Source organism: Macaca thibetana, chromosome 1, assembly GCF_024542745.1.
Source record: "Macaca thibetana thibetana isolate TM-01 chromosome 1, ASM2454274v1, whole genome shotgun sequence".
Taxonomy (NCBI): domain Eukaryota; kingdom Metazoa; phylum Chordata; class Mammalia; order Primates; family Cercopithecidae; genus Macaca; species Macaca thibetana.
The window spans coordinates 186,090,313-186,116,023 of record NC_065578.1 but is presented as its reverse complement, the minus strand read 5'-3'; the positions used below and the strand labels follow the sequence as shown (position 1 = coordinate 186,116,023).

The following is a 25,711-nucleotide window of genomic DNA, read 5'->3' as shown; positions in this document are numbered from 1 at the left end:
AGATCGCTCTGGTATTGCCTCCTGGTGTTGCATGGCTGTCACAGGGTTTGGGCACCCTGCCTGACCTATATTGCTTTTGCCTGGTTTAAGTCCTCAAAGTTAGTGCAACTCCTATTAGCTTCAGAAAATGCAATAGGGCTGCATAATTGCAGAAGATGACGAGGACTTTTGCCTGCCCAGCTGACGCTGAGAGGTTCATTATGTTTGGGAAGGACCCCAAAGAGCGGAGGTTATAATGCACGATATCTATATAATCGTGCTCATAGAGCCCTATGGCATGTTTCCTATGCGCATGCAGTCAGGAAAATAAAATTCCAAACAGTGAACCCTGTAGGTTGCAAATAGTCTCCCCAGAGTGGTGGCAGAAGCCCCATTGATTGAGTTGAGCCTGGCAGAGCACTGGAGACACTAGGGAAGAACACTGATGTGCTGAAAGGTGGGATGTGCTGGTATCATCTAGCAGATCTCTCTCTCTGTTTCTGTGATCATCTGGGTACACTGTCGAATGCTGCCTGTGGTGTGTGTGTATGTGTGCTTGTGCTCACAGCTGTATGCAGGAAGCAGGCTGCCCACAGAAGAACCAAGCATGTGCAGCACCCTGCCCAAACCACGGATGCCTGGAGTGTTCCTGCCTAGTAGGAACATGAACTTGTGAGCTGTTTTTCCAGCCCAGAGGACTTTTCTCCTTGCCAAGCAGTCCCTCTGCATGGTACATATTTATCCAGGGTATATAGACCTAAGCCAAATATTAACTAATATTCAAGCGAATGCACTGTAACGTGATTGAACAGACCCCTCTGTAAAGAACTGTGTGTGTGCTCTTTGCAGCCCTGGGAGCAGGGTGCTAGGAGCAGAAACAAATGTTTTGTTAGAAGGATAACAATTATAAAAGTCCAAGCTTATAGTTGGGTAATCTGGGCCTTATTCAGCAGGGACAGTGTTATGTCAGCATAGACCAATCAGAGGGATAAAAGGTAGAGTGTAAGTCAAGTATTTCTGCCTCTGTCCTTCTCCAGACATGTGCATGTTGAAGTGACTCTCTCTGACCATGCTAGCTAAAATACATGCAATGCCAGTATTAACCAAGCAACTAAAGTATTTTACCAAATCCCCTGGGGGGCAGTCTGATGACATCAGACAACAGCAAAGTGATGCTGGAGTTTGTGTGCTTTCCCTCCTGACTCACACAGTTGTGTGTATGTTATTTGTTTAAGGCATGACCCCCTGGAGTCCTCCTTCACCCAGAATAAGTTGTTTTGCAGCACTGAGGGCATGACCAAGAAATGCTGCTACAATGATCCTGTCTTATCAATATCAGAGCTGCTGCCTACTCTAGGAAAAGATGCATGCCTTGCTTTTTTGAGAAGGATATGATTTGAAAAGGCACAGAGCATGTATATTGTGAAATGTTTGAGAGAAAGGAAGCAAATGTCACACCATAGTCTCCCCTTCTGGAGGTCAGCTGGCTCCAAAGTGTTTGACAGCTGGGCTGCAGCCATGGAGAAGACAAAGCATTCTTGACTCTTACTTCCCCTCTTCACCAAAAATGGAGCTGGCTTTGTCTCCTAGAATGGAGTGATGTGTGCTGCAGTGTGGGCACAAGAAAGGAGGTGAGGAAAAAAGGGCTGGGGAAGGAGGAAGGTTCCTGCTCTGTCAGCATGGGGCTGGTCTCGAAGATGGGGAGCATCTTCTCTTTTTGGCCCTCAAAATTATCTTCTAGGTGCTCCTTTCTGGCCTCCTGACAGGTTGTTTACTGAGCAAGGCCAAAGGGCAAAGAACAACCCTGCGTCATCACCTTCTCCTGATCCCCTTTCCCAAGACACAGGCTAGCCACTGGGGAGTATCGCAGAAAAATGATACACTCCTTTGAGGCACTGCTCTGAAATCCCTCCCCAACTCACAAACAAGAGGTAATCTGGAGGGACTTGAGACATCTGCGTGGGCACTTTCTGCTGACTGGGATGCTTAGTTGAGGTTTCCTGGTTAGTGTTTTGTTTTCCCCACTGCGCAGTGTATTTTTGGCGATTCAACTCTTTCTCTTAAATAATAAGACCTTGTATACATTTTATGATGGCATCCTCTTCCAAAGGGCTGAGAGCACTTTACAGAGCTCATTTAATTAATCCTCGCACAGCTTATTGTCTCATTTATCTTTGGTTACCCTAAGAAGTAAAGCTAAAATGATTTCAACCCCCTTCTTGGAAAAGAGAGGGCAGAGAACCTCAGAAAGAGGAACTGCTTTATGCAGGGTCACGCAGCACTTAAGGGACACTATGGAATGGGATCCGAGTCTCATCACTCTTGAACCAACCCCAGACTCCATGGGCTTCTTCTAAGGAATAGTTTGATTTTAGTAATTATAATCTGAATTAGTTGTTCTGTACTTTATAAGGATGGAGATTTACAATGACACAGGGTTTCTCCTCTGGGACTAACTTAAAAGCCGTGAAGAATAAAAGTCTTATAGGCCTTTGCCCTTGCCTTCAGTGATCTTGCAGTCTAGTTAGGAAACTAGGCTCACATCTGACAAAAGGGAAATGACAACGTAGGTTCTAAACAGCAATTCAGTACCAGAGAATTCACAAGGCCGAACTAGTTCATCTGTGATTGATATGTACAGATAGTGAGAACTATCAGTATTCAAAGGAAGGAGAATTTGAGCTGAGCCATGAAGGATGGGGTGGGATTTGTTCGGATAGAAAGAATGAGGGAAAGGGTTCTAACTGACAGAAATAATAACTGCAGCACTGTTGGGAAGGTTGGAAACTTCGAGGCTTGCTTGATTCCTTGGGCCACCTCTTTTCTTGCATTCTGGAAATACTATACACCTGGTTAAATTATTATTATTATTATTATTATTATTTGAGATGGAGTCTCGTTCTGTCACCCAGGCTGGAGTGCAGTGGCGCGATCTCGGCTCACTGCAAGCTCCGCCTCTCAGCTTCACGCCATTCTCCTGCCTCAGCCTCCCGAGTGGCTGGGACTACAGGCACCCACCACCATGCCCAGCTGATTTTTTGTATTTTTAGCAGAGACGGGGTTTCACCGTGTTAGCCAGGATGATCTCGATCTCCTGACCTCATGATCTGCCCACCTTGGACTCCCAAAGTGCTGGGATTACAGGCGTGATGGTTAAATTATTTTAAACATATATTGGTCTACAGGAAGTTGCCCTAGAACCTAGGCAGTGCTCTGCAATGCTGGGCATCTAATTAGACGTTGAAAATTGCCTGGCCTTCCACCCATCCTCAAGTCTAATCTATATATTGTGGGAAAAGTATTGCTCAACCTCAGAGAGCTTATCAATATCATATCAAAAAATCTGAATGAGGATATTGTGGACAAGCAAGCAAATTTTAAGAGAACACACACACAAAATTCTCATATTTTAGAATCAGAATCTCCTAAGAGAGAGCCTTGATTTTCCTCCATTTCCTATTTCTCCACCCAAATGTTCCTCCTGGGGTTTTCTTAGAGCTGGCAAAATGCCAAACCCCTTAGGCATTTAGCACTGAGAGGAGATTTTCAATCTTAAGATTCTTGAGCATGCCCATGCACATAACCTCTTGTCTCCCCTTCTCTCTCCCTTTTAATAAAACATACGCTGTAGCAGTCACTAAGGAGGAGACCATGGAAAAGCAGGGAGGGGTGGGATGCAGTGTTGCCTGAAGCTGTACCACAGGGTACTGTGCTTGCTCAGCTGGGCAGGACGGGGAGAGGCAGCTTGCCAGCCTGGGCAATGCCAAGGAAGGGCCCACCAGGAGAGAGCTGTGACCAGCCAGCCACACACATTTGCTCCCACAGTGGGCATCTCTCCCAGAGGAAAGGTCAAGGCAAAGCACAGGGCCTGCGAGAGGACTGGTAACACAATCACGCTGGTCATTGGTCTTCACAAGGTTTGGGACGTTTTTCAGGCTGCAGGTCACCGATGGCTTGGGTGGCCCCATTCCAATATAGAAGAAGTTCCCACTAAGCATGAAAGTGGAAAGGATTACCTAAAGTCACTCCATAATTGCTCCCAGGTCAAAAGTAAAACTCCCAAGAACCCAGTCTGTTTGGTTGCTTAGCCCTAGGAGTTTATTCAGGGAACAGGTCTCAAAGGACATTACTTTCCCTTGAAAATCCTTCCCTGAACCTTGCTGTCACCCTTGTTTCCTGTGTTAAATGACTGTGCAGCTGGACTGTGGGCATGATGCCTTTTCTCTTTACTATTCAGAAGCATCCACTGCTATATTTGGGGGCTGAGTAGAGATCCGGGCCCAAGGGCATGTGGTTAAGAGTTGTGAATTAAAGTCTCTTCTATCTAGAAAGGAAGAGACAGACAGCTGAATTATGCTTCAAACTGGGGGCTACGGTAAACCAGTCTCGTCTGACCAATTAGGATGCAGGTCAGCCCCTCTTTAAATTGTCACTCTGTCATGGAGAGAGAAGTAAAGTTGAGTAGCATTAACACAGCATGGAATCATCAACAGCCAGTCCCATTATTCCTCTTACTGAGGCTCACATGAAATGCAAACATTTCTGGAATTCTGGATTGGGCAAAGGGAGAAGACAATTTGGTACCTTACAGGACTAAGCTCTAGGCACTTGCCAATATGATAGCATATTGGCAACATGTGGGTCTTGAGCACTTGAAATGTATGCTGTAAATATAAAATAGGCATTGGGTTTGGAATACTTGATTTGAAAAGAAAAGCAATGTAAAATATCTCATCAATATTTTTAATCTTCATTACATGTTAAAAAGATAATATTCTGAATATATTGAGTTAAATCAAATATATTAACATTAGTTTTACCCATTTCTTTTTTACTTTTTAATGTGGCTACTAGAAAAGTTAAAATTATGTAAGTGGCTGGCATTATTATTATTATTATTATTGGATAGTGTTAGCAAAGGCCTTGCAAAGTAGTGACAGGTTAATGGGGAAAAGGCACAGAGGCATGAAATAGGAGGAGTTAGAGACATTAAAAAGAGAAAGAACATGGAGGGAGGGGTCAGGAGCAGCCCAGAGCGAGCCTTAAGGCATGTATTTCTAAAATTTCAAGTCAAGAAGGGCACAAATAGCATAGACCAACCTATATTTATTTGAAGAGGGACCTTGTTAACTGTAATTAAGCCCACCCAAAGCCTTTGGGAAGCATTGCAGCTCTCAGCTCACATACAAAGAATGAACCGGTGGGTGGCTTGGTAATTTTATCTTAATATTTTCGAGTTTTTGAATGACAGTAGAAATAACCAAGTAACTAATCTTTAGGGTCTTACTCCAAAGTGTGAGGACACAATAGTGGGATCAGCTGGGTATATCTGTCTTTCAAATTCCCTCCTTTCTTCTCATCTCTACCACGTTATGATCATTCCTTGTGAGAGCTTTTTGTTTTCATATCAGATATGTTGATAGTGTGGTAGGGAGAAAGAAAGGCACGGCCATGTATTAAAGATTATTTTGTGAAATAATTAGCTGGGTGTGGTGGTGCAAGTCTGTAATTCCAGCCGCTTGGGAGACTGAGGCAGGAGAATTACTTGAACTCAGGAGGTAGAGGTTGCAGTGAGCTGAGATTGCGCCACTGCACTCCTGCCTGAGCAACAGAGCAAGACTCTTTCTAAACAAAACAAAACAACAACAAGAACAAAATTTGTGGACCAAGAAGAAGAATGGAAAGAAGACACAATAATTGAATTTTAAAAAATTACAGATTTGAATATTATAACTCATTCATTGTCATTATTGTCATTCACTGCAATAAGTTTGGCCACAACTTGAACTCATATTTGCTTATCATTCTATAGTTCACAAAAGGTTTTCACAAGCTTTCTCTCACTTGATTCTCATTCAAGGTTTTTCATAACCTGCCCCAAATTACCTTTGTTACTGTATTTTCTAATCCTTCTCTATTTACTTCATTCAAGCTTGCTTAATTAAACTACTCTACTTACTGTTCGTACATGTTAACCACATAAAAGAGGGATTATTACCTCTTTTATTTTCAGTTTTATCATCTATAAAAGTAAAAAATAATAATGCTAGATCTCTCAATGGGTTATTCTAAATGTTAAGTAAGATAAAATAGGTAAGGTGCCAAACATAGTTTCAGGTACATTGTAGATACTCAACAAATGTTAACACTCTTTCTTACTAAAGGCCTTCACTTTGACATTACCAAGATTAAAAATTCAAAACTAAACTCAGTATGCACCAGTTCACATCCCAAACTATTCCTTTCCCCAAATTCCTGCTTTGGTTAAAGGTACCAAAATCCACCTGACTTCCAGAGGGATAATGAAGAAATGTAAATTGTCCTGGGCTCTGCTTTCTCTCACACTGCCCCTACATGCAATGAATCCTCTAGGCTTGACAGGGTCGACCGCATAATGATTTCTCAAAGCCATCCTCTCCTCCTCACCCCTCCTGCCACTCTCTGATGCCAGGCTCTCATCCTTCTCTCCAGCATCTTCCCAGGACTTGATCTCTGTATCTCTTCCCTTGAAGGCTAGCCAGTCCAGTCTCTTCCCTGCAGCCAGGAGGATCTTTCAAAATGGTAAATTTGACCATGCTTTTCCTCTTACTGTAATTCTCCAGCGACTCCCCACTACTGTCAGAATAACAAGTTGCTTAGCATAACAAACAGGAGCTCCTTCATGAGCTGGTCCAATAACCTCTCTGTGCATCTTTCCTACATCCTGCTTCTCACAGCAGCCACTTCAAACGCCAGGCAACTCCCTCAGCACTCTGGAACCTTAGAGGTCTTGAATTGTTTTCATGCAGAATCTTCCCCTGTCCTATTCTCTGCTTCTTGAAGGGTTACTGAGCTTCCAGACTCTGTAAATAGTATCCCTCTGTGAAGTCTTCTCTGAGACTCTGGGACAGAATTAATTGCCTCCCCCTCTAGACTCCTACACATCTTGTTCAAATTCTGTTTTTGCTCTGTACTCACCACACCATTCTGACTTGTTGATATGGCCATCTCCTGCACCAAGCAGCAGGGCTGGGATCGAGACTCTGAGACATACTTCTCTGAAAATATTTATTGAGTATATTATTAAGAGTGTGTAGTGCTGGGTCATATTCCTAGGCATTGAGGATTCAGCAAACAGCAACACAGATAAAAGATCTGCCCTCAAGTTGCGTCCATTCTAGACAGAAGATATGATTATAATCATGATAATCATGGTTATTATGGACATTGCCAATAATAGCTAACACTTTAATAGTACTTAAGTGTCAGGCAGACACCGTACTAAAGTTTTACACAAATAAACTCATTTGATCCTGTAAGGTAAGTAGGTTTGTTTTTTTATAGATGATGAGTTGAAAGCCCAGAGAGGTTAAGTAACTTGCCCAAGGCCACACAGCTAGTAACTAGGGGAGCTGGCATTCTAATCAACTTTAGACCCCGAGTCCACATTCTTTATTACTATGGTATCCAGAAAAATAACAATATAAACAAATAAATAATTTCAAGTGCTGATAATGAAGAAGATAAAATAGAGTATTGTCAGAGAGAGTGACTGAGGCATTGGTCAGGGAAAGTCTCTTAGAGAAAGTAACATTCAAATTGAGGTGTAATTTGTCAATTGAGAAAAGGAGAAATTCTAGAGTTGGATCTGGGAATCTAAAGAGGAGAAAAATTGTTTCTTCTATGTAACCAAGACACTAGCTGCTGTGATGTTTACCTCTCACTGCTGGAGGTACCACACTCAAGCCTGGATGGTCTTGGGGTACAGCAAATAGCCCAAATGTTCCCAAATCTATCCCCTATAAATCTACTTGTCCCTCCTGTTCTTTTGGGTTAAGACATATCTCAGAAGGTGTCCAGTATGGGGCATCCTACAAGGATGGGAAGCATGGTACACACACACTTTCTCACACACATACACCTGTTTTGCTGAACCACTTTATTTCACTTCTCTCCTGTGAACAACATGTCACTCAGAACCTTAGCAAAGTGACAGACAGAGGCAGAGCAAAAGGTCTGGGGACAACCCAGAGGCATGAGTAAAAGGGGAAAAGACAATTGTTTTTTAACAAGATGGGAAGTGAATTGAACTGGAGGGAGAAATAGGAATTTGATCAAGGAAGGATGTGCGGAGGGGGTTGATTCTGAGATGCTGGCAGTGTTCTGTTTCTTGACCTGAGGGCAGGTTTGCTCTACAATTTTATATCTACACACACACATCTATACACACATACATACATATGTATTCACATACACGCACACCCCGTATATACACAAGCATGCAACTATACCTTCTGAATGAATATCTCTTATAATAAAAGGTTAAAGAAATTATTTGGCGAGCAGATGAAATGGGTGGGACAAGTTCATACATATTTAATATACTCCCAATGCCTATTTTATGATAAAAATTGTACTAGGTTTTTACTTATATTATCTCATTTAATTTTTATTACAACCTTATGAAGTAAGTGTCATTTCTGTTTTGCATATGGAAACTGAGGAAGGCAAAGGATAGAGGAGCAACCAACATTCAGACTCTGGGCTTTTGCCCCTGCACCATGCCCTCTGCCTTCCACCCTGGGTGGCTCTGAGGGTCAATGGGGTGGGTGACTTTTGGGTGAAACAAACCTGGGCATCAATCTGGTCATGGTCACTTACCCACTGTGTGACCTCAGCTATGTGTGACCTGTACCAGCCTCAGTATCCCCACCTAGCAAAATGGATATTACACCTTACGTTGTGCAAAAACTGTAAAGATTAAAGACAATGATTGACAAATAGCAGAGTTGAGCATCCTTAAGCTTGAAGGAAAAGGTTTCCCTGAATTATACAAGGACACATTCACAGTGGTTTTCATCTCTCAAAAAAGCAGTGGAAGACTTTAATCAACAAACCCTTACCTAGAAGTCCAATATATAAAGCAGATAAAAGGGCAGCTCTCTGGCTGGAGCAGGCCTAGGGGGTCTGGAGCTCTGCCACCTGTTTCTTCCCTTTCCTCATCCACAGGTGTTCGCCAGGGCAACTCCTTGGAACCTAAAGGTATTCAAAACACATTGAAAACCGCTGCAGAAGTCCTTTGAAAAGCAAAACTTGTGATTCATTTAAAATCACAGGTGATATATTAAAACTGATTTTAAAATATAAGACTTTCACTAACCCAGAAACATCTGCGAAGTTCTGTGAGACTAGGACCAATCACTGTTGTTCTCCCTTGTTCTCAGTAATTGAAAATGCAAGGAGTTCAATGTCTATGAATAAGCACCTGCTGTGTGCCAGGCACTGTACTGGATGCTGAGAGTATGCACTGTAAGATCTCTTTCAAGTCTAACAACTCTCTATGAAGTAGATACTATTATTCTCGTTTTGAAGATGAAAAAATAAAATTGGTACAGAGAGGTTAAGTCAATTACCCAAGATCTCACACCTGGTGAGTAGTGGCGTTGGGATTCAAACCCGCGTTGCAGGATGAATTAGAAAGCCAGAATTCTGCCATCAACTCCTGCAGCCTCTTCAACAGTGGATTGGGAGGAATGGTGCCTCGCTCAAAGTTTCGTACTTTTTCCCAGCACTCCTCAGTTGTGATTTTCTTTTTCTTCTGTTTTCATTAGGGCACCCAGGTCTCCCAGAACGAAGGCAGCGGTCCTCCCTCGCGGGGAGCCCCAGCCCAGGGAGGGCAGAGCATCAGGCCCAGCTGCAGCCGGGAGCTGGTGACTGGGGCCTGCCCTGTCGCTCACTCGGCTTCATGCCCCATCCCCACCACGAGGCTGCCGGGCTGAGAGCGCGGAGACTCCTGCTGGGCTGTAGTCTGGCAGCTCCGGGGACTGGGTTTACTGGAAGAGTGTGAGGTGGGGATGCAGAGGGAAGCCCTTGAAATCCCCTTGAGACATAGAAATACCTAAGCACTCAGGGAGGACTGTGGGGGCAGCTAACGTCTGCTTCCCCCTCACTCGGTGTTCAGCCATTTATCATCAATACGTCGTTAGGCAGGAGCAGGGGCAGGTGGCTGACTGGTGTGCCGGCGGGTGGCGGGGTCTTGGGAGGCGCCCTGCACGCGCCTCTTCTTTCTGAAATCTCCGACCTTTGGGATTTGAGCAGCGAGGGACGGCGGAGCAAGGGCAGCCTCCTCCGGAAGCCTCGGGGCGCTAGAGACCCCTAGAGGCGAAAAGCTGTGTTACAAGCCCCAGGCAGCGGAGGCGCAGGCGAGATTCTTGCCCCGGAGGTTGCCGAGGAGTGACCGGTACCTTTCCTAAAACCCTTACCTGTAAGTACACTCCCGCAAGCTCGAAAGGGACAGCAGGGGACCCGTGTGTGTGTGCGCGTGTGCGGAAAAGGAGTGGGGAGGGACAGTTACATTTGCAGAAGCAATCCTGTCTGGAACTAAACTGATTAGCCCTGGTCCCGTCCCTCCCTCCCTGCCCCACCCCTCCCATCCTCCCTTAGCTACCCGCCGGCGCCTCACTCAGACCCTGCAGCAATCCAGAGACTGCCCTCCTTGGCAACTGCCCTCCTTGGCAACTCCCCACCACCTCCATCAAGATAATATCCTTCCCCCAGGGCCCTTCACACCTCTCAGTAACCTGATCAACTAATTTGTGTTAAGGTATTAATGACTAATAATGATTTAATGTGCTGCCCTCCCAATTAACACTGGAGCATTTCAAAAGAGAAATTCACAGATTTTAACCCAAGTGAGACATGGTGCTTTTCCTTTTTGAGAGGAATGGTAGGCCCTTCAAAACGAACCATACAGACAGCTGCCGATTCTTTAGATTCTTTATATACGCTGCATCACTCCTGAGCTTAGCAATGTTTGGAGGCTTCATGCAGAGGCTCAAGCAGAATTTCCCAAAGAGGGCTGCTCTGATCTACAACCCTTACAGAACGCGCCAGTACAGCCTTAATGAAGAGAAGAAAACGGGTGCCTCAATACCATGTCTTTAGAAGTTTCGATGGTTTTTTTTGCTCACACATGTGACGACATAGTCATTGAGAGAAGAGGCTCAGGCATGGTGAACTTGGGTTCAAGTCTTTGGCAGGCTCTGCTATGTACCATGTATTTGATCTTGCCAAGTTACTTTACTACATTAGCTTCAGGGTGCACATCTGTGAAATGGATGTGGTACAACTCACTTCACAGGGTTAGAGTATGAAATGAAATAATGCAGAATTAGCACTCATCAAGTCTGATATATAGAGTTCTCCATAAATGACAGTTCTTTTTATTAAACTTAGTGTTTTCTTGCTTTTGTTTTAATTTTTGCCCTGTCTCAAACTCTCAGTGCAGGGCAGCATGCAAATGCTGTATTTATTTATTATTTAAAAGCAGGGTGAAGCAATCCAGCCTTCTAGGTGTGGTTGGTTTGGTAATGAACTAGATTTCTTTCCAGGTGACGGCAGTGTTTGAGCTTTTTTTGATTGATTGATTGATTATTTTTCTGCTTGTTTTCTTTAAATGTATCTCACAAATGCAGTGAGCAAAATGGATTTGGCAGTGACTTAAAAAGACTTAATGTATTTTGGAAAGAAAAAAAGCCACAACAAAAACTGGTTTGTTTTTGTGATATATGGTTCATGTGATATGACAAAAATCCATTTGTATGCTTAGGAAAATTGGCTAATTTTAAAACAGTTGACACATGCCATATGCATATAGAGTAATGATGGATTTTGCTCAGGCAAACAACAGAAGAACACAGGGCCAGCAATATCTTTGTTAGGGCTTTAGTTGGTTAAATTCTTATTTGATGGGCAGATCTGCCCCATGTAGGAGAGGAGAGTGACAGGAAAAAATGGTCATGGCCTCAGGTGATGGAATCAGATATTTGATCATAGAGATACTAAGCTTAGGACACAGACACTGTGTTTTCATTAAATCAGTGAGAAGAAACTTGGGAATGTACCAATGTAGCAAGCTTATGTTCAAGAAAGCAAACAGTTTATGAAGATATTTTCTGGATAAAAGGTGTAGATGGTGCAAAGGATACTGAATTGGTGAGCCATCATGTTAAACTTTCCCTGGTCATTCTTCCTGTTGGAGACATGAATAATTTTTGAACTTCAAATACTGTGTATAATGTGCTTTGGGTTCCTCTGGTTTACAGTTCTACATAAATCACACTGAAAAGGGAATCCCACATATTTTTGATTACTGCTAGTTAGGGAAAAGAGACTGCATATGAAAGTAAGGTGCTACAAAGATGGCACATTCAATGAGAAATAATTATGAAACCTTTTTTTAAGGAAGAGACAAGTGCTCTATTTTCTTTGTTTCCTTCCACTTTCAGTTCCCCCTACACATCAACCAGATACCCAGCTCCTTATAGGCCAGTGGTATGTAATCTACTCAACTCAAAAAAGCATTTGGCTTTTACTTTATTTTACTTTATTTCTTTCAAGGCATGATTTAATTAGTGACTGTGGAGAAAAAAAGCTGAACAGCTTAGAGGAGGTTTATGGTTAGGTTTGTAGGACTCAGCAATTTGACATTCTAATCCTGTTATTTCTCACCTTAAACTGAACAGAGTCAGTGGGGTTTTTTTTCCCCATAATTCATCCAGTTATTAGGTCTCCTCTCCCCGCTTACTCTTCACCGTCATCCTTTGCTTCATCTGATTTTTTTGTGTATGCAGTCCTCTACTACATGGTTCTCCCCAGACCCACCCCAACTCTCAGGATAGCAACAAACAAACAACACCAATATCTTGATGGCTCATTCATGACTGAGCCATCTAGAAGATAAATTCTTTCTCTCCCTACTTTGATTCCTAGAATGAGCCATCTATCTCTCATGTGAACTTGACTTCTAAGATGACTGCAGCCAAGGTCCTACAATGATGCAAAGAGGCCAAGTACTGTCTGCTTCCCTTTTTAATTATAAACTGTAAACATTTTGAAGGTAGAGCCTGAGTCTTTTTTTTTTCTTTAATCATTTTTTCCCCCAGCTCCCTGGCTCAATACTGAGCACAGGGATGACGTTTATGTTTATGCAGTTAAAAATAAAACAACAAAAACCCCAATACCTCATCATCTACCCCACCACACCCATTTTCATTAAGATATAGGTTACTAGAAAGTTAACAAAACTATCTTTCCTGTTAAGGATAGTGTTCAGGATTTCAAATGTATACATTGCAAAATTAGGGATGTGTTTCCTTTAAGGCAGTGGTTCTCAAAATGCAATGTGCACCTGGGGAGCTTATTAAAATGCAGAATCCCCAGCCCCTCCTCCATAGAATCTGATTCTGTAGGTCTTGTGTGAGATTCAGAAAACTGAATTTTAACAAACAGATGATATACAGGCCACACTTTGAGAAATATCATTTTAAGGCAATCCAAATGAAATGTTACCCATACTCAGTTTGGTAGAATGTTAATGTCGCCTAAGTGGTTAATGGTTGTCATGTTGCAAAAAAAAGGTTCGGAGATTAGAAAAGTTGGAGAACGTGCCCTCCTTGCCACCCATCCCCTCATACGCACTCAGAGGTTCACAACGCACTTATCACATTAGAGGGGTCTGAAAAGGTCTGCAATAAAGAAACATGTTTTATCTTTGTTTAGCCAAGTATTTCCAATATATCTTGACCATGAAACTTTTTTTGATCTTATTGCCAAACACCTATTAAATATTAATGAATTTTTTATGGAAAGTACTGCCATAAGGGAAAGGGAACCACCTACAGGAGGAGGGTGATATTGTAGCCCAGCCATATTATCCCTATTAAATTTCCAGAGGAGAGAATGGACAAAGTGCGTGCAGAGTTGGGGGAGAATCGCTAACCATGTGGAATATCTTACAGCCTGAAGAAGTATTTATAAACAAACATAATCATTCTTTATTGAGCATTTAATATTGATCAGGCACTAGTCTATGTTTTTAATATGTATTAACTCATTTAATTCTCAGAACAATCCTATGAGTCAGACAGTTGTATTATTCCCATTTTACTGAAGAGGAGACTGAGACACTGAAAGGCTTATAATTCCCTAAAGATCACAAATGTAGGAAGTGATAAGGTGGAATTTGAACCCAAGCAGTGTGCCTTGAGAGCCTACCCTGTTCACAGCTCTATCAGACAGCCTTTCCTCTAGTAGCAGTGTTCTGGAAATTACTGCCAGTGAGGAGCGAGCTCCCAATAGACATAACCTGTTCCAGAGCTATGCTGTCTCAATGCCGCAGGATACTCCTTTATACATGAGGGCCTGTGATCATTGCCCTTTATTCATCAGATAATTTATTATAATGACTGCCTGAACCTCTGAAAGATTTTGCTGTACTTAAACACAAAATATGCTTAGCAAAACAACCTGACAAGGATGATTCATGGATAGCAATTAGGTGCAGAATCCTGTGCCTACCAAATCCCAAATTGGGTTGAAGATCTGGCCATCCTGCTGACAACTTGATATGGAATACAGTAGGCTGGCCCTTGTCACTCCACACTACTCTCAACCCTCTCATTGCTCCTGGGCACAGGAGGTATCCCTGAAGGGGCAAGCTCTATGGATGACACAATTCCAATTCCAATTTTGGCCTTTGGCAAGTTGCTTCACTTCTACAGCCCCGAGTTTCCTAATAATACAGAAAAAAATAAGGGGGAGGATAGACTAATGATAACTATTAGGTTAGTGCAAAAGTAATTGCGATTTTTTGCTATTGAAAGTAACGGCAAAAACTGCAATTACTTTTGCACCAACCTAAAACATTGTTGTATGCCATATATATACATATGGTTTATTCCAATGTTTGCCACAAGAGCAGTGTTTGGCCTCTGGTGCTGTTAGGTCCTGAGGGTGAGATTGCTCCTTGTCTGTGCCTTCATAGGTGTTTATGTAGAGGTAATGGAGGTCAAAGTTAGGACCCTGGGAAGTGAGAGGGAATTGAGGAAGAAAACGCTTGGCTTCCAGATCCTGGATCTCTTCCAAAATGCATGTGGGATGTGGGTCAGTGGCCCTTATAATCCAACCAGGATTCCTGGGTACTTTAATTTTCTCCTTTGTAAAAATATGAATAATGCTAGTTGTAGGCGTATTCCACTGGGAACTTCGCATCTTCTTCATTAACAAATGCTTAAGAAGTATCACATCACACTAAAGGGGCATTTCTCAAAGAGCCAACACATTCCAGGCATCATTTTAGACACTCCACAAATGTGAACTAAACAATATGCCCTTTTAATGGCGATTTAGGCAAGTTTGTTCTTGGCCTGAGGTTACACAAGTGGGAGAGGCAGAGTCCAAACCTAAGTCAGATCTGTCTGACCCAAACTGCCAATTCTTCCTCTCAACCAGTTAGAAAAGGTATGAGGACGGGAAGTGGCAGGAGGGAAAACTGAGGTCTGGCTCTCCAGTGATGGATGCTTAGAAAGAACCGTTTCAAAGCCTATCAAGATCTTAGGAAAATCAGTTTTCCCAGTGCCTTTTCCCCTTCTACCCCAAATTTTGTGGCTTCTCTAAGTCAACTGTTTCCTGCCCTAGTGTGTTGTGCCCCCCTAACCCTCACCCCGCCACACCTAACAGAAAATGCTTATGGCGCATCCAGGCTGGCTGGCCTATCATCAGTCACCAGTCCCAGAAGCCCAGATTGAACTCTCTGGTGTTGGTCCTTAGTCTTCATCCTTGGCTACTTTATGAACTCGTTCCTTCAGACCCAGACCTTTTGGAAATGATGAAGAAGAGCACAAGTTTTTTTTTCTTCCCAAACTAAGCACATTCACTTGCCAAAATGGGTCCTTCTTATGCCATTTTCTTTTGAATCAGACCTCACACATCCTGTGCACAAGGTCAGGCATGGAGTGAGGACAGAGCCTTGCTACTTCTGGGGCTTCTTATGAAACCTAGAGGATCAGCTTGCAAGGAGGAGGAGAAGGTGGAGTTTAGCCAAAGCAGACCTCATGAAGGCCTCTCAACCACTCATGTGTGTTGACTTCCACTCTTGTTCTGCTCTTAAACAATGAATGTTCTATTCCACTTATTTAATTATATGGCAAGTAGTTAGGACTATGAGCTCTCAAAGCCAGGTAGGCCATGGATTTGTCATTTGTTGTTTGAAGCTAAGTGATAGGATAGGGATAGAGGAGTTAACCATATGATTTTTTTTCTATTTTTGTATGTGTTTGGAAATGTTCTGTAATTTAAAAGGTTAAAAAATAATCCATGGATTCTGGAGTGACAGAGTCTTGATCTAAAATTCCAGCACAACTGTTCTCTTGCTGTGTTACCTAGGGCCAGAGATTTACATTTTCTGAGCTTCTATTTTCTTATCAATAGAGATAACATATATCTCAAAGTATTACTGTGAAAATTAAATGAAATAGTGAAACAAGCTATGCACAGTGACTGGCTCATAATTGCTTGATAAATAACAACTATCATTCTTGCTGTTATTATTATCTTTCTAGTTAGCATCATTTTGTGACTTCCTTACAGCAAGAACTGTAACTTACTCAGCTTCATACTTATTCCATCTAGTTTAATTTCAAGCTCATATAACAAGAATAACAAATATTTATTGAGCTCTTTCAAGGTGCCAGGCATTTTCTAGGAACTAGGGAAATATTATTACTATTAGTAGACATATATAGCAGACAATATATATAGCAGACAAAAAAATAGAACCCCTACCCTTGTGAAGCCTATGTTTTGGTTGCAGAAGACAAATAAACAAACAAATAAAAAAAAAACCATAATTAATGAGTTTTATTTGTTGTTAGAAGGTAATAAGTTCAATGGAAAAAAATATAGCAAAGAAGATTGGAGCCCTGGAGAAGGGTTGCAGGATTAAATGGAATGATCAGGGTAGACCTCAAGGAAGACGTGACATTTAAGCAAAGACTAGAAGAAGAAGGTGGGAGGATAAGCCATGTGGATAACTGGAGAATTTCCATGGAGTGGAAAATTAATACATTTTTTTCTAGTAACTGCCCCATGACACTCTTTGATATCTATTTAACTCTTCATTACTTCAGCTTCTGCGGTACACGTGTTTCTTCCCACAGTAGGCTTCTTGAGAGCTGAGAGCATGTATTACACTTGACATTTCTGTTCATTCACAGAGCTCCCTACTCAGTATTATGCATAGGTTAAGAACTCAGTAATTGTTTATAGAAAATAAACCCACACCTGTCTTTCCTGAGAGCTGTTTTTACAAAAGCAGAAACTGCAGTGTATAGGTTTACAGTAAAACTCACCCTATTCACCCATACCTTGTAAAACACTCATATTTTCTAAGTTTCATTAGCTGGATATTTTCAAGTTAAAAATACAAGGTACACACTAATAGTAGAGAAATCGGTAGCTCAAGAGGATTCTTGCAGAGGTAAAGAAGGCCAGGCTACAGGAATGAGGGAGAGACACACTTCATGTCTTTAATGCAGTCATAACTATGATAAAACATTTTAAAGATCTTAATGCAATTAAGACTTATGATTATACATTGTATGATCTTAATTGAAAGCAATAGTTCCAGTTAGACTTGATTCTGAAAACCCTAATGACCAAAAACTGTAAGTAAGGAAGCTGAAAAAAAAGGTACTTTGGATTTTCTTATGATGCAGTCTGTAAGATTTTCTGCCATTGAGTCACTTGATAGATGAGACTTGTTTGTCAACAAGGTCCATTTGGTAACTTCAGTGACCAAACCTCCCAGAATAAGGTTCAGGACAGTCCTGCCTCTGGCCAAGCGCCTGTCTACAGTGAATGTTGTAGAGAGGTGACAGAATGATTCATTTGGTCACTACCACTCTCTTCCAGAAAAGAACCATAGCCAACAATGGTAAATTACTTCTGGGGTGGTCATTTACCTTAAGACTTGTTACAGATCCAAACAATCAGAGTTACTAATCTGTTCTTCTTAACACAGACTTACCCTGTCTGGAGCTAAGACATCTTTTGATCTTTTACCTCCAGCAACTGTGTCAATATAAATACTTCTCAACTTGGGAACTAGGTAACATTGATCATTAAACAGAGGCCTCTACATTGAGATGTTTTGTCCTCATAAAGCCTGATGGAGTAACACATTGTGCAGATGCCACTCTCCAGAGAGACTCTCACTAAAGCAGGTTGTCTATCTCCTGTCTCCTAAGGCAACCTCATGAATAAACCATCTTAACGTTAAGTCATGTGCATAAATAATTTAAAATTGGCTTGCAAGCAGAAAGGAAAGGGGAGTATGTGGGACACTGATCACACCATCAGCATGCTCTCAGCCAAGACTGAGGAGAGTCCATGGAGCTCAGTAACAGGTGGTGAATCTATAAGTTTCAACTGAACAGAAATTCCCTTACATCTCATTGTCCTCCTTTCTGGAACTCAGTTAACAATGGACAGGGCCTGATAAAATTCAAGCTTCCCCAGAATACCCTCATCTTTTCTTTTCTGCTAGGCTGACTCTAGACTAGAATGATGGGCAAGTTGCCTTCAGAAGTAAATATGAATCCCTGACTCCTTATTTGGGGGAACCCTCCATAGGTCTCTCCTGGTTTTCAGCTGAAAGGCTGCAAAAACTCTATGGAGAGGAACTCACTCCTCTTGTTTCTGAACCTGTCTCTCTCCTCACTCACTTTTCCTCACTACGCTGGAGTTATGTGACATTTAAAACATGTCCTTTCAAGACTATTTACCCATCTGTCCCCTAGAGCAGTCCCTATCCCTCAATCTTTCTCTCTTCCTCATATATTTCAAGTTTAGCTCTTTCTGCTTATGTCACACTTCTCTGCAATCTCTTTCTCTTGTTCTTTGTCAGCCAGCAAAAATCTCCCTCTTCCCGTCTCCAAAACAGCCCACGTACCATCTGTTGAGGTTGGCAGTCTCCTGTTCTCTCCTCTCCTTGTTCCCCTGGTGGGAGTAAGTAAAGGGGGAGTTAGATCCCCCTTTGGAGAAGCTATAGGAAAACTGGACCCTGCTGATAGTTCTTCACTAATGGACCTTAGTTTCACAGGACAGGAAGTGAGCACTGGGCCCCAGTCTATCTGCTTGGATTCAGGCAAAGTGGATACACAGTTGGGTATGGTTAAGACAGCAGACTCCAGGGTCAGATTGCCTGGTTTCAGTTCTGGGCTTCATTAGTTGTGTGATCATGGGTGAGTCATTTTAACAGATCTAAGCCTCTTCATTTAGAAAATGTAGATGCTCTTTGTGTATTTTCCTCATAGGGTTATGGTGAGGACTAATAAGACAATTTAGGGCTCAGCACAGTTGCCTGGTCTATAAATGGTAGTCCTTATTATTACATCATCCTTAACCAATGGTATAAAGTCCAATATTTCCCTCAATAGTCAAGAGAAATACCCCAACACATTTATATTGCAAAGGGCCCTGGCTGTGTCATCAACTCTCCAGAGAGCATTGTCGAAAGTATAATGTCTTTATTGGCTTTTCAACTGCAGAGCACTAGTTTACAAATCCAGGATCTCAATGCTAAAAAACTCTATCGAAACTTGTGTTCTAACTGAATAAGTGGTGATTTGCACATAGAACATTTCTGAGGCTAAATTTCAAAGAACAGCTGAGTCTTGGTTTGGGAGTGCTTTCTAATGGCAAGCTCTGTAATCCAGTGCTCTTCCTCTGGGAAAACCATTGCTTAAGATATCTCAAGCTAAACTGAATAAAACTCGGGAGAATATGAGGATGAGAACAAACTGTAGGAGCCCTTGGGGAGATAGGACTTAATGGCCTGGCAGTCCCTTCCTTTCTTTCTTTCCTTCCTTCCTTCCTTCCTTCCTTCCTTCCTTCCTTCCTTCCTTCCTTCCTTCCTTCCTTCTTTCCTTCCTTCTTCCCTCCCTCCTTCCCTCCCTCCCTTACTCCCTTCCTTCCTTCCTTCCTTCCTTCCTTCCTTCCTTCCTTCCTTCCTTCCTTCCTTCCTTCCTTCTTTCCTCCCTCCCTCCCTCCCTCTCTTCTTTCCTTCCTTCCTTCCTTCCTTCCTTCCTTCCTTCCTTCCTTCCTTCCTTCCTTCCTTCCTTCCTTCTTTCCTTCCTTCCTTTCTTTTTGTTTTGAGACAGAGTCTCACTCTGTCACCCAGGCTGGAGTGCAATGGCGTGATCTCTGCCCACTGCAACCTCCGCCTCCTGGGATGATCAAGCGATTCTCCTGCCTCAGCCTCCTGAGTAGCTGGGATTACAGGCATGTGCCACCACACCTGGCTAATTTTTTGTATCTTTAGTAGAAACAGGATCTCACCATGTTGGCCACACTGGTCTCAAACTCCTGACCTCATGATCCACCTGCCTCAGCCTCTCAAAGTGCTGGGATTACAAGCATGAGCCACCGTGCCCAGCCTTGGCAGTCCGTTTCTAAACCTGGTTCATTTGATTCATGTGTCTTTCACCTCGAATGTGTGCAGAAGGGACCTAAACTAGAAACACCAATAATGTGCAGTTCTCCAACAACAGATTTTTAAGCTAGAAATTTACAATGAATTGCTTTACAAAGAGAAAATCTATTTTCTTTGTTATATAAAACATGTATTTTTTCTTGTGTTTTCTTTAACGCATATCTTGATTTAACCTCACATTAAAAATAAAAGAATACAATGAAAGACCATATTTCTTTCAAATAGGTTTAAAGGTGGCATCAATCAGTTGGAATAATGAAAATAACGGGAAATATCTTTAAGTGTGGGATTCATTTTCACAGTGGAGCGGTTATTCCAGTAATTGTTCTGCTATGAGCAGACATAATACGGGTCTCTGTAAACCTAATTTCCTCTTGTATCTTTAGTGGTGAATCTTCATCAATCTCCTAAAGTTAAGAGTGTTCTGATTTGAATCTCCTTTAAATGGAGAGGGTTGACCTTTTGTGGTGGAGACAAGATACCCGGGTTTTTCAGTGTACCAGGGCATGCCCACTTCTGCTATAGGTGAATGGGTCTGGTTAATTATCAAAGGATTAGTCTAAGAAGGAAATTATTTACCTAAATACAGGTCTGAGATTAGGGAGACCCGCTGTGAAATCTGTGTGGTGTCCAACTCAGTCTAACTTACTTTTTTTCCCTTACTACTGCTGGAATCTGTGCATACATATTGGTTTGTGGGAGAAAATGAGCCCATCCTAGCTCTAGTCTTATTAAGAACATCACTCATCTCCCTGGTACAGCTGAGTTTCAACTTTTATTACTACCAGTGACCAATGGCTAGACCTTAAGCTCAATTTTGGATTATTTATAGTGGTGAGTGAGAACATGAAGAAATGTAACTCTCAGAATATTTAAAACTTGTTTTACCCAATCCTTTCTACAAATATCTCATTAGAGCAATGAACAAAGGCAAAATTATCCTGCTCTGCCAATATGCAGAAATGAATACGCCGTCAGGTAGTTGAAAAGATAAAGTAGAGAAGCCAATATCTCAAATAACTAAAACACAGACTAGATTTAGGAGCTATCTAAGATTGAATAACACAAGAATAACTAAAATTTTACTGAAGTAGGAGCCAGCCTACAAGGACCGTATGGTGAATCCGTTACATTGAACATAACACCCTCACAATAGCAAACCACTACCCATGATGGGTAGAGGAACCTCAGAGGAGGAAACCCACCTGGACTGTGAAGCATAAACTGCTTATGGATCCAGTTTTGTGTCCACAGGCAGTGTGGTAAAAACTGGGGCAGGTTCTTTCTTCTCCCTTTCTATTTGTGTTAATGATGAAGATCTCATTACAAACCGTTTATTTCACCTACCCTACAGTCAGAAGCCACAAGCATGTGATGGGTGAAGGGAAGAATCCAAATCTCCCAATAGCACTGTCATGTTTCCAAACAGTTTTGATCAGCAATAATAAATGCCTGCATTTGAGCAATTGCAAGCTATTTCTCAGGCTGTGAGGGGGAAGGATTAGAGACAATTAGACAAAAATCATCAGTGTTATCTTATTGAAAGCAAATGTCTGCCTTATGTTAATGGCATTTATAGGATCTAAAGAGGTAATACTAATGGAATTATAGGGGATGTGGCCAGGAATGCCCAACAGGCACCTGTGGTAATTCAGTTGGAGGAACCTTCAGGAACCATATAATTGCACAACATTTTTAGTTTCCCCCTTGTTGAGTGATATAACAAAATTTTTATCTGTCTCTCTTAGCATGGAGAAGGAAATAAAAGAATGCCCTTTCCTGAACTTGAGCCATGCCACTAAAGCATTCCTCAGGTAGAATTTAACAGAGGAAACACTGCCACGTCCAGCACATGCCCTCACTAAAGGCTGAGGTCTTTACAGCAGACACTGTTGGGGCATTTATAGAATCATATGGTTCTGTGCTTATCTCTCCCATCACATGGTGAAACTGTGTTTAAAAAGGCTGTTTGTGTTGGGAGGAGACCCAGCTATGATCTGTTTCAATCTTCTCATTTTATTCAGGAGGGAATAAAAGTTCAGGGGAATAACTTGTTTAGAAGGGTGAATGGCTCAAGGTCACTGAAATAGTTATTGAGAAAATTGGCAAGTAGCAATTGGAACCCAGTTCCCATTCTTTCTAATCCATGGCCCTGAACTATTACATACTATTGTTGCAATGGAAATGCTGGTGTTAGCCCTAGACAGACACTGACATAGAAAGACGTTAATATGTCTATGAAATGTTTGGCTGTATTTCTTATTGTTTGTATCATGTAGAAAGGAATAACAGTGAAATTCTTCTCCCATCATTATTCAATAGGAGAGACTGGGAGGCTTTTTGTTTTCTGTTTTTCTCAATAACATTTTTAAAGCAACTTGTAGGAAAACAAATTTTCTATTCCTCCCAACACCTTAAAAATCTTTTTATATGACATGATCTTAGTCCTGGTTCCTTCTATGAACAGGATATTTCACTTTGCCATTGTTTGTTATCTACCATCCAAGGAGGATAGATAATGGAGTTCTTTCTGCCAAGTAAATGTTTCTGAGAACCTGGGTTCAGATAAGGACACTGTGCTATATCTTGGACTCTGCCTGAAAAGGACATCCATGTTTTAAATGGACAGGATCACAAAGATGAGAAATGTTCATTTGCCTGGTATCAGGAATGGGAATGAGATGCATTCTTAATTTGCAGGCAAAACCTTGTGTCTAACCATTTAGTGTATCAAATCTCCTTCTATCCCCTTTTGATTTTAATAAGCCTTCATTTTTCCCTCTCTCCTGAACAGCTTCCCATGACTAAGAAGATTTAACTGTCTTTCCATACATTTATGGGTGTCTCATACATATTTGCATATGGATAGAAAATGTAGGACTCTTAAGTGACGAGGCTGTGTGTGTGTGTGTGTGTGGGTGGGTGTGCACGTGAGTGTGAAGCATACTCATCAGGACCTGCATGACCCAGTAATCTCTGGTCCCCTTAAGAGGCTCTGCACTCTGTCTAGTGATGTTCTACTGGTTGGAATATTTTTGGATTTTCTTGTTAAGATATCACCTTCCGGGCCTCATAACAAAATAACTTCTACTCATTCATTAATTTTCTCATTGCTTCACCAAATACCTCTCGATCATCTATTGTATGGCAAACAAGATGGCAGAACCTGTGGGTATAAAATTTTAAAAATGACCTGCTCACCACCCTTAGAAATCTCACAGCCCAGAGTTTTTCTAAACAAAGCCTACTCTTCTTCACTGTCCTCTTTCTTATTCATTGTATTTGGTTCTAAATGACTTTTTATCTAAATATAAACTATTCTCTCAAAGGACAAATATTTGCCATCATTAATTATATTTACAAGAATGTGCTTCAGGTTTTGGAGGCACTTCCAAAAATATTATTGGGCCATTGCCATATCCCTGGAATAAAACAGTGTACCTAAGGCACTTTTGGGATAAGCAAAATTCTCCTTTTGGATGTTTCAGTTCCAGCATATCTTGCAAAGATTGTTACTATTTTATAGCCTAATCTTATGCTCACATACTCAGGAGCAGCCTGAGGCAGACACGCTAAGGACAAAGTACGAGTCCAGCACCCTGCCTTTCCTTTCAGCATTTCTCTCCCTCTTCTGTGACCGCTCTCAACCTCAAAGCACTGAGTCCTCCTACGCTGTGTCTTACTTCAACTGAGTTTGAATCTTCAACTGCCACTCACTGATTTTGTGGCTTTCGGCAAGTTATTTAACTCCTCTGGCTCAAGCAAAGTCAAACCAACACCAGCGCTGGCAAGTGGGGAGGGAATCAGTCCCTGAAAAGCAGCTAACTGAGAGCCAAGCCAATCTTGGGATGTCAAGGGGCAAAGCAGACATCATTGAGCAGCCGGAGAACAAAACACACCAAAAGCCAAGTGGAGAAAAACATGTGGGACCCAAGTCATGGATGAATGGCAAAAATGCCCTGTAGGTAGCATTGTTGATAACAGACAGGCCAAGAGCAAAAAAACCTGGCAGATGGCATTTTGCTGATTTGTTGTTTCTTTTAAAAGGGTTTGGTGTACTCCCCTCTCTGGGCTGTTGCCTCAAAGCACTTGTAAAGAATAATGATACCTTCCTCCCTGGGTTATTTTAAGATTTTGATGACACACTGAATATGAAAGTGCTTTGAAAACTGTAAAGTGCTCTACACATGCTAATTTCTCTATTTACCCCTTTTCAAAACTGCTCAAAGCTGGCAATTTATAGTAGGATAAGAGAAACAAATTCATGGTCAGGACAATGACTGATAATGTTGAATGAAATGTGCATTTTAATGGATTGCATTTTCCTAGCTCAGTTGGTTCAACCCGGATATACCTTAGAATCACCTAATGAACCTTAGATGCTTACCAGTGCTCAGAAACCTAGTTCCAGAGATTCTGCACTGATTGCTTTAAGGAGGGGTCCAGCCATCCATGTGGCTTAAAAGGTGATTCTAGGCCAGGTATGGTGGCTTACCTGGGATCACGCTTGTAATCCCAGCACTTTGGGAGGCCAAAGTGAGTGGATCACCTGAGGTCAGAAGTTTGAGACCAGCCTGGCCAACATGGTGAAACCCCATCTCTACTAAAAATACAAAAATTTGCCAAATGTGGTGGTGCACGCCTGTAATCCCAGCTACTCGGGAGGCTGAGGCAGGAGAATCGCTTGAACCCGGGAGGCAGAGGTTGCAGTGAGCTGAGATCACGGCATTGCATCCCAGTCTGGGCAACAAGAATGAAACTACATCTCAAAAAAAAAAAAAAAAAAAAGAAAAGAAAAAGAAATGCAAATTCTTAGTTCCCACCTCAGACCTATTGACTCAGAAGCTCTTTGGGTGTGCTATAGTTACCTGCTTTAATACGCCCTTTGGTTGATTCTGATGTACACAGATGCTTGAGGATCTTTGCAGTAGGGAAACTGAAGCAGAGGTTAAGTAACTTGCTCAAAGCCATTTAGAGACTAAATAGCAGAAGAATTCAAACCCAGGCAATCTGGCTCAGAGAACCCACTCTTAACTTCTGTGCTGAAAAGAAGAAAAAAATTCTCCCATCCTGCTATGAACTGAATTGCTCCCCCACACCAGTCCCCCCAGTTCATATGTTGGATCCCCACATCTCAAAAGTGACTGTGTCTAGAGATAGAGTCTTTAGGTGGTAATTAAGGTTGAATGAGGTGAGAAGGTTGGGCCCTGTATTAGTCCATTCTCACATTGATATAAAGGAATACCGGAGACTGGGTAATTTATAAAGAAAAGAGGTTTAAAAAAAAATTGGCTCACAGTTTTGCAGGCTGGATAAGAAGCACAGTGGCTTCTGCTTCTGGGGAGGCCTTAGGAAGCTTCCAATCATGGTAGAAGGCAAAGGGGGACCAAGATGTCTCACATGACAGGAGCAGGAGGCAGA

At 41.9% G+C, this 25,711-nt stretch overlaps 1 protein-coding gene across 1 annotated transcript in view; it reads left to right on the top strand.

The window, feature by feature from the left end:
* Positions 1 to 25,711, top strand: part of BRINP2 (BMP/retinoic acid inducible neural specific 2) — a 110,986-nt gene that overhangs the window by 1,045 nt on the left and 84,230 nt on the right. The window lies entirely within an intron of this gene.